The following is a 9,139-nucleotide window of genomic DNA, read 5'->3' as shown; positions in this document are numbered from 1 at the left end:
TGCCAATTCCTTTCGATACAATGACTCAGTATATTCCTTTCATCTTCTTTTGATACCTCCTGGATCATTTAACATTCTGCCTAAAGCATCCTTGAGTGTAGCAACTCGAGGTGGACCTATATATCTTTTGTCATGTGATATTTGACACGAAAATAAAACCTATCATATGGGGAAAAAAAACAACCTTTTCACAAATGCTGCTGGCAAACTAGATTGCTACATGCAGAAAGCTGAAACAGGAGCTACACCTCACATTATACACAAAAATCAAATCAAGGTGGATCAGAGACCTGGGAGTAAAGCTCAGAACTGTAAAGTTCATAAAAGAAAAACTGGGACCAAGTTTGAAAGGCCTGTTGTTGTTGTTGTTGTTATGTGCTATTCAGTTGCCTGTGACACATAGTGACCTTGTATATATTAGCTCTGATGCCTGCCTTGTTCTGAGCTAATCTTACTGATTCAGACACACCAACCCCCATTGCCCCAGTTACTGTATCAATGCATCTCATCGAGGGTCTTCCTCTTTTGTGCTGTCCCTCCACTCTTCAAAGAATGATGTTCTTCTCTAAGGATCAGTTCCTCCTAGTCACGTGCCCAAAGTATGTGGGATGGAATTTAAAACCCTGACCTCCAAGGAGAAACTTGCTTTCACCCTCTCCAACACAGATCTATTTGTTTTCTTGGTTGTCCATCGTATGTTCAAGACTCTGCAGCACAACAACTAGATGGCATCAATTCTTCTTCTGTCACCGTCAGTCGTTGTCCAGCTCTCTGATGCATAGCAAATAATTGTAAAGACTGTGGCCTGGATTAGGCTTACCTTAGTCTGTAGACTGACTTAGTTGTGTTTCAGTACTCTTGAGAAGTCCCTGAGTGCATATTTTCTTAATACAGTTTATCTTTTGATTTCCTGACTGCTGGTGCCAAGAAGTTTATTGTGGAACCAAGCAAGCTCAAATTGTTAACAACCTCAATCTCTTCTCCACCTATCATGGTATTATATGAACAGCTACAGAAGAAGACGCAAATTATGGGAAAAAACAAGGGAATCATTAAGACAGCAAATACCCCAGAAACAACACTCCAAAAGAAATATATTCACAAGGAGCAACTTGAAAAACTATGGAAGAAAGAATTCAAAGTATATACAAAGAGGTACGAGAACTTTAAAAAAAATCATAACAAAACAGAAAGAGTGCAACAACACAGTACTGGAAATAAGAGAAAATCATAAAAGTGCAATTTAGAATATTAACACCAAAATGGCGGAAGTGTCCAACACACTGGTGTGACAAAAGTGTAGAACTGAAGAAATGAACAGTGAGCTGAAGAGCCTAGAGCCTCACTGGAACCACACTAGAAGAAAAATCAGACATGGGAAGTAAATAAAATGACGAAAACAAGAGAATCATGTGGGGTGGCATCAAAAGGAATAATAAACATATGCTTGGAATTCCAGAACATGGGAGTAACAGGGAAGTCACTGAGAAAATTGTGGAAGAAGTACTAGAAGAAAACTTCTTCAGGCAGTATGAAGAATGGAGAAATCCAAATTCAAGAAGTACATTGAACACAAAATAGATTAGACCCAAAAATAAAAACATCAAGTCTATGACCATATGACCCTTGGCATAGTCAATGCTTGGATGGGAAAAACATCAAGATGTTTTGTTGTAGCTTATGAAATTGGCACAGTGATAGAGAATTGCTATGGAGAGCTACAGAGCAAAGGGATGGGTTCTTAGGGCCTACTAGTATGTAAAGATGTTCAAATAAAGGGCTGTTCCTATAGGTGACATTAAATGTGAACTCAACACTTCAGAGTCATTAAAGGGTTTCTAAATGTATTAGTGTAATTATGTTTTACCACCATCTGCCTTTGTTCCTTGTTACTATAATATATTTGATGATAAGTTTTTTTAATCTTGTTTATCCAAGTCATTAATTATGTTTTTGTTCTATTAATGTAATAAAATTTGAGTAAATGCAATGGTAAGAATTAATGCATGACTATTTGGACCAGAAAAAAGTGCCATAGAAGACCAATAACTGTTTTTAGTTGGGGCTAGTCTGAAGCCTTTCATTAGAGCAATATTTGGTTGTTTCCATTTTTTTTAATGACTTAAGAAATTAATTTGGAAATTTTTAAACTGTTACACTCTATTCTTCAACCTGGTTTTAATTAACACTTTTATAGGACTAGCAAAAATACCAACCTACATTATTTTTGCAAAAATTAGTTAGTCTTGTTCCTTTCTTGCTATTCAGAGTAAATAGGCGTACTTTTTAAAATATGGAACTCAAATAATGCACTTCTTTAAAAATGTTATTAACTGCTTACTGTACTGTATAATTTTAATTATTTCAATTGAAACCCTTTAAAAACTCTTTGTAAATTTTAACTCATTTCAGTTTATTTTCAGTACAATTCACATAGGAATTGATTTTTATGGAGGTGTAGAAGAAATGTGTTGTATTTTGATAAAATTCACTTACTGTATGTGTGGTGTAATATCTAAAGAAAAAAGATGACAAGCTCTTTAAGACAAAAAAAAGATGTTTTGTTGTTATATTCTTCAAAATAAAAGATAAATATAGAATACTAAAAGCAGCTCAAGCAAAATAGAGTCATTTATGATGAATAAACATTTAGATTAAATGCTGATTCTCTAGAATTCATCACATATTATGACACAAAGCAAGCCTCAACAAATTAAAAAGCATTGAAATAAAACAAAGTATCTTTTGAGACCATAAAGCCATAAGAATAGAAATTACCCATACAAAGGTAAATCTTACAAACCACCCATTTGGAAGCTAAATAACTCTCTGCTAGAACATTATTTGGTTATAGAAGAAATAAAGAATGAAATTTAAAAAAATCCTTGACATAAATGAAATGAAAATACAACATATCAAAACCTCTAAGATGCAGCTAAGACAGTCCTTTGAGGGTAGTTCACAGCAGTAGGCACACACATAAAAAAGCAAGAAAGAAAAGCAATGATCTAACTCAACACTTTCATCAAATAGAAAAAGAACAGCAATCTAACACTACAGCCTCTAGAAGAAAGAAAATTATAAGGACAAGAGATGAAATCAATGAGCTAGAAAGCCCATAAACAATTGAAAGCATCAATAAGACCAGAAGCTGGTTTTTCAAAAGGATCACAAACATAAAGTTGACAAACCACCAGTAAAATTAACAAGTACTTGCTAGGACAATAGGACAAGAGAACACAATAAAAGGCATCCAAATTGGGAAATTATATGGTTAAGTTATAGGTATATGCAGATAGCATGATAGTGTACACAGAACACCCCAAGGACTCAACAAAATAACTGTAGACAAATTTACTAAAGTGGCAGGACACAAGATCAATATACAAAATTCTGTAGGATTCCTCTGTAGTAACAAAGAAAACACAGATAATGAAGTTAAGAAAGCAAAAAACATTTATAAGAGTCAAACACAAACTGAGATACTTAGGAACAAACCTAACTAGAGACACAAAAGACCTTTACAAAGAAAACTACAGAACATTTCTACAAGACACAATAAAAGACCTAAAAAAATGGGAAATTGTTCCCTGTACATCGTTAGGAAGACTCAATATAGTAAAAAATTACAATCTTACCAAAGGCAATCTATATATTTAACACAAATCCAATACAGATGTAAATTTGTTTTTCAAAGAGATAGAAAAGGCAAATGGCAAGTTTATTGGGAGAGAAAAGAGACCCCAAATAAGCAAGCACTTCTGAAAAACAAGAATGTAATGGGAATTACAACACTTCATAATCTCAAAAACTACTACACAGCTGTAATGACCAAAAGAGCATGGTATTGTACAATGACAGGCACATTGACCAATGGATGGACTTGAAAAAATAATCCATCTATCTATGGTTCTATAAGCAAATAAAACCTATCAAATCTGCAGAAAACTGAGACAGCACGCCTTTTGCCATATACAAAAATCAACTCAAGGTGGAGCAGAGACCTAGGAGTAAAGCCTAAAACCGTAAAGATTATAAGAGACAAAGTAGGATCACCCTTACAAGGACTAGCTCAGGGTATAAAATGGGTGATAAATATAGCCAGAAATACACAACTAGGAGAAAGAAGAAAAAAGAAATAGCACCACAACACCTGATGAATAAGACCTTCTAAAAATTAAATCCCTTTGTGCATCAAAAAGGTTTCCCAACAAAGTGAAAAGAAAACCTACTGACTGGGAAAAAACATTTGTCCATACCATTTCATACAAAGGTCTCCTGTCTAAAATTTACAGAATCCTACATGACCTTCACAAGAAAAAGATTAATAAAACAATTACAAAATGGACAAAAAAACATTGAAAGACTTCTCCCCTTCCCCATAATGACAAATACTGTGTAAGGCCATTATTTTAGAAATAGAAAGATAACTAGTAAAACATGTATGTGGATCCAAGGGGGGAGAGTATTAGCTTAGGGGTGGGGATGGGGTGGGGGAGCTGTAAATCATAGGGTCACTCGACTTGATGGGTGGAGGGAGGAATGGGTAGATGAAAGCTGAAAGATCGGTGTGGAAACAATGTATTCAAACTTTGTAATCAAACCTATATAAAATAAAAATTTTATTAAGAAAAAACACCTCAAATAAATCTTTTTCCAATAGGGTGAAATGAAAACTTACTGACTGGAAAAGAACATGTGACAATATATCACATCAAACAAGGATCTCATTACAAAAGTTTACAGAATACTACTAAGGTCTCCAGAAGAAAAAGAGTGATAACACAATTACAAAATGGGCAAAAGACGTGGAAAGATTTTTCACAGAGTAAGACATTTGGATGGTCAATAGACACATGCAGAAATGTTCAAAATCACTGGCAGTAAGAAAGATGCAAATCAAAACCACAATGAGATACTATCTCACCCCAGCAGTAGTTGCAAATTTAAGCAGGCAGCATGAAATAAATGTTGGCGAGAATGTGGAGATATGGGAACTCTGATACACTCTTTGTGGGATTGTAAAATGGTGTAACCACTCTGGAAGTCAGTTTGGCATTTCCTCAAAAAGCTGAACATAGAAATTCTGTATAACCTAGCTATTCCACTACTATGAATATACCCCAAGGAAACTGGAACTGAAACACAAACAGAGATTTGTACACCAATGTTCACAGCAGTGTTATTCACCATTTCAAGTACATGGAAACAGCCCAAAAGTCCAATCACAAACAAATGGATTGAGAAATTGTGGAATACTATGCAGCACTCAGGAACACTGATTTAGAAAAATACTACATAACTTGAGAAAGACTGGAGAGCATTAAGCTGAGTGAACTCAGTCTCATAAGGACAAATACTGCATAAGACCATGCTTGTAAAAATAGAGAGATAAGTAGTAACTCACGTATGGGGATCAAAGGGGAGAAGGGGTGAGAGCAGAGAGGCATGAGAATGGTAAAGAAGAAATCACAGAGTTGCACAACTTGGTGGGTAGAGGGAAGGGTTAAAGGAAATGGTAAAGAATCTGCGGGGACCTGGAAAGACAGGGCAATGGTGGATATAGTCCAATGGTGCTTAATTTTATAAAACATAGCTAATGGGAATGAATGTATGACACATAATATTAATGAAGAATAGTGTGAAACACAAAGTATACAAACTTTGTTACAAACCAATATAAAATAAACATTAAAATACAAAAATTCATCCTAAGGAAATAATAACAAAATGGAAATGATAAGCCTATATAAGTCTGAATTGTAACGTTATCTTGAAGTGTCAAGTAATAGAAACAAACCAATTGTGGAAAAATAAGAAAATGGTTAAAGAAATTAGAATATAATAACTCAATGAATATCTGGCAATTAAATAATAATATTAAATTTTAGGTAACAATGTGAAAAATGTCTGAGCTATTTAGACATTGTGATTGCAACTATTTGTATGGCAAAACAAAGATTGTACTGAAAAGATAAAGCATTCACTTAGTGGGTTAGAATTATGAACATTTATTTATTTTTTATTTAAACTTTGAGATGTAGCTTTACAATAAAAGCATGAGAAAATTGAGTGACAAGGAAGGATGTTTAAGAAAGTGTACAGCTCTTATAAAAACTACCACAGGAAACCAATCAGGCTTAAGCCACAGCGGAATTTCTAGGCTGCATCTTAAACCCTAGTGAAACATTCATTTTCTTACCTCCTTAATTCCCAAACTAGTACTAAAGTTAACTTGTGTTATTCACAGAAAGTGGGCTTGCCTAGATGACTGACTGAATTATAGCATCTGTATTCCTCTCTTAGGCATTTCCTCTCCTAGTAACATGTCACCATCATTTTCCAGGCAACAATAATTAAGGATAGTAAACTTCCTAAGCATCTCAATTGCCTAAAAGCTGGCAGTTCCAAGGTTTATTTTATGGATATATATTTGGTTTTCCCTTCTTGCTGGAGCAAAATGCAACTGTGTCCATGAAGGCTAATCACCTAGTGCATCAGTTTCTCTGAAATAAAACTGAATGAGATTTGTGTGTCTGTGTATATTGTCCTCATTGTTATCTATTTCCTTCACCAGACACTTTCCAGATCTTTTTAAATGAAGAGTCATTGAAAAGAATAGTGGAGACTAGATTTGAAATGAAGAAGAAACAGTGAAAATCATACTTTGAGTCTATGTTGCTGTAATTAAAGAATTGGAATGCTGTTATATGCTGTTGAGGAGAACCAACTCATACTTAACCCTCTGGTGGTTTTTCAAGACTGTAAACCAGATGGAATGAGACTGTCCACTTTTCTCCTGCAGAGCAGCTTATGACTTCAAACCACCTACAATTGAGTTGGCAGCTATGTAAAGAGTAGCTAGTAGCTTAGCTACTCTTAACCCACTAGTCCACCAAGCAAATAGTGAGGGAGGAGGAAAGTTACAGGGATGTGGTGGATTTTCTTTGGGAAAGCTGCTCTAAATTGCAAAGAAATTGCAAATTAAGGAAGGAATTTTGGCAGTGCTTTGAATAGTTAATCTGACCTCTTTTAAAGATGCATGCAATGGTTGTAATGTTTCCTAAAATACTGTTTGGTGGTTATGTTGTTCTTTTATATATGAGCTACTACTCTCAGGAAAGAATCATATGCGGCCTCAAAATTCATGATGTTTCTCTTTTCTTCCAAAGGGTATACATCAGAGCATTTTAATGGGGTGATGAAGAGGCTTGGGCTGTTTAGTGCCTCTCAGCCTAATAGGATGGAACTTCTAAGAAGCAGGACGTAGAGACTGAGAGTTATCTGAGTTGAGAATCCCTTTTCATGAGTGCTTTTGCCAAGAAAGGGAAAGAATGTAGCATCTTCAGTATCAAGGCCATTGTGGTTGTTGTTGTTGTTGTTGTTGTTGTTGTTATTGTTATGTGCCATCAAGTTGCCTGAGACTCAGAGTGACCCCACGTACAACAGCTGCAAACCCTGCCCTATCCTCAGCCTGTCTCACTGTCTTTGACACACCTATCTCCATTACTTCATTTACTGTGTCAATCCATCTCATCTTCTTCTGCATTTTCCCTCTACCCTTTAAAGCAAAATATCCTTCTCCAAAGACCAGTCTCTCTGGACAACATAACAAAAGTGTGTAAGATGGAGCTTCAAAGTCCTTGCCACCAAGGAGCAGCCTGTTTTCACCCTCTCCAGGACAGATCTGTTTGTTCTATTGGGAATCTACTGTATGTTCCATATTCTTCTTCAGCACCACAACTCAAAGGCATTTATACAGTTTAAAAACATGTCAAATAGAGTGGTATTTTAATAGAGACAGAAATTGTAGCTTGTAAAAATTTCCATCTGGGGGAAAACAATGCAAGAGAAGAAAAAATATTTAAAACATTTTTAGTTCAGTTTAACATAACACTAATGAACAAGGAGAAGCCGTTGGTTCTGGAAAGGAGAATAGTTGATGGACGAAGTAAGAAGAGTATTGGGAGAAGGGATAACCTTAAAACTGTGGACATATATCAACTATCAAGAACCCTTGTAGTGTTGTGTGTAATTTGGCAGGCTGTTAATCATAAAATTGGCATTTCGAATCCATAGATGCTCCTCCAGACAAAGATGTGCAGTCTCTTATAGGAAGGATTTACAGCCCTGAAGAACTGATGGAAGGTTGCTATGAGTTGAAATGAACTCAACAGCAGTAGGGTTTTGGGGTACAGAAAAGTTTAGTGTCTTAATAATAACTTGTACTTACTAGGTGACCAACAATCTTAGTTGTTCATCTCTTCTCATTTTCTCTTTCCCTTGGTAACAGCAGCTATTTAATTTTATTTCTTTCTTGCTTTATTTTTTTAATGGCCCTCTGTGCTCTCTCTCATTCTGTTCATAAATCATTGCTTGTGCTCATGTCCTGACTGAATTTATGTGTGGTGATCACCATAATCCTACATTCAAATGGACGGCTTACTCTTTACATGAAACTGGGTCAAGTGGACGTTGGTGTAGCATATTCACCCCCATTGCGAAGGAGGTAGGTCTGTCTCAGCCAAGTGCAAGAGGCCAAAGAGCATTGAGAAATTTTAAATGAGGAAGATTCTTTTACAACAGAGGTTAGGTAGTCAATTTTACTCTAATCACATGAATAAGGAAGCCTGCCACTCTCTTTTCTCAGCATGAGTACAATGTAGGTAGGCACCCAAGTGTTAGTTTCACACCTGGAGATTCTTTCATTTTGGTATGGGGAAAGTCAGCATGGTTGCTCCATGTCACATGCTTTGTTTCCAGGAAGGCCCAGCCCTTGGAGAAGAAAATCATACTTGAGAGGGCAGAGGGACAGACAGCATAGGAAAGGAAGACCCTGGATGAGATGGATTCACACCATAATTGGAGTAATGAGGGTAGGTGTGTCAGAGACAGTGATACTGGCTCAAGATAGAGCAGGGTTCAGACTTGTTGTGCAGAGAGTCACTATGAGCTCCAGTTGACTTAATGGCACATAAAAACAACAACTGACTTTGTTTCAAAACATTGTCTTTTAGCCATTTTTCAACCATACCACCTTTTTTTTATTATTATTATTAGTTTGTTTATTTTTCATTTCAATGAATATCTACAGAGATTTTGGAATTCCATTCATTCATTGTGGCACCCTTCTCCCCGC

This window comes from Elephantulus edwardii, unplaced genomic scaffold, assembly GCF_000299155.1.
Source record: "Elephantulus edwardii isolate Elephantulus edwardi_28Jun2011 unplaced genomic scaffold, EleEdw1.0 scaffold00276, whole genome shotgun sequence".
NCBI classification, from domain to species: Eukaryota; Metazoa; Chordata; class Mammalia; order Macroscelidea; family Macroscelididae; genus Elephantulus; species Elephantulus edwardii.
The sequence above is the reverse complement of the archived record's forward strand: the minus strand, read 5'-3'. Positions refer to the sequence as shown.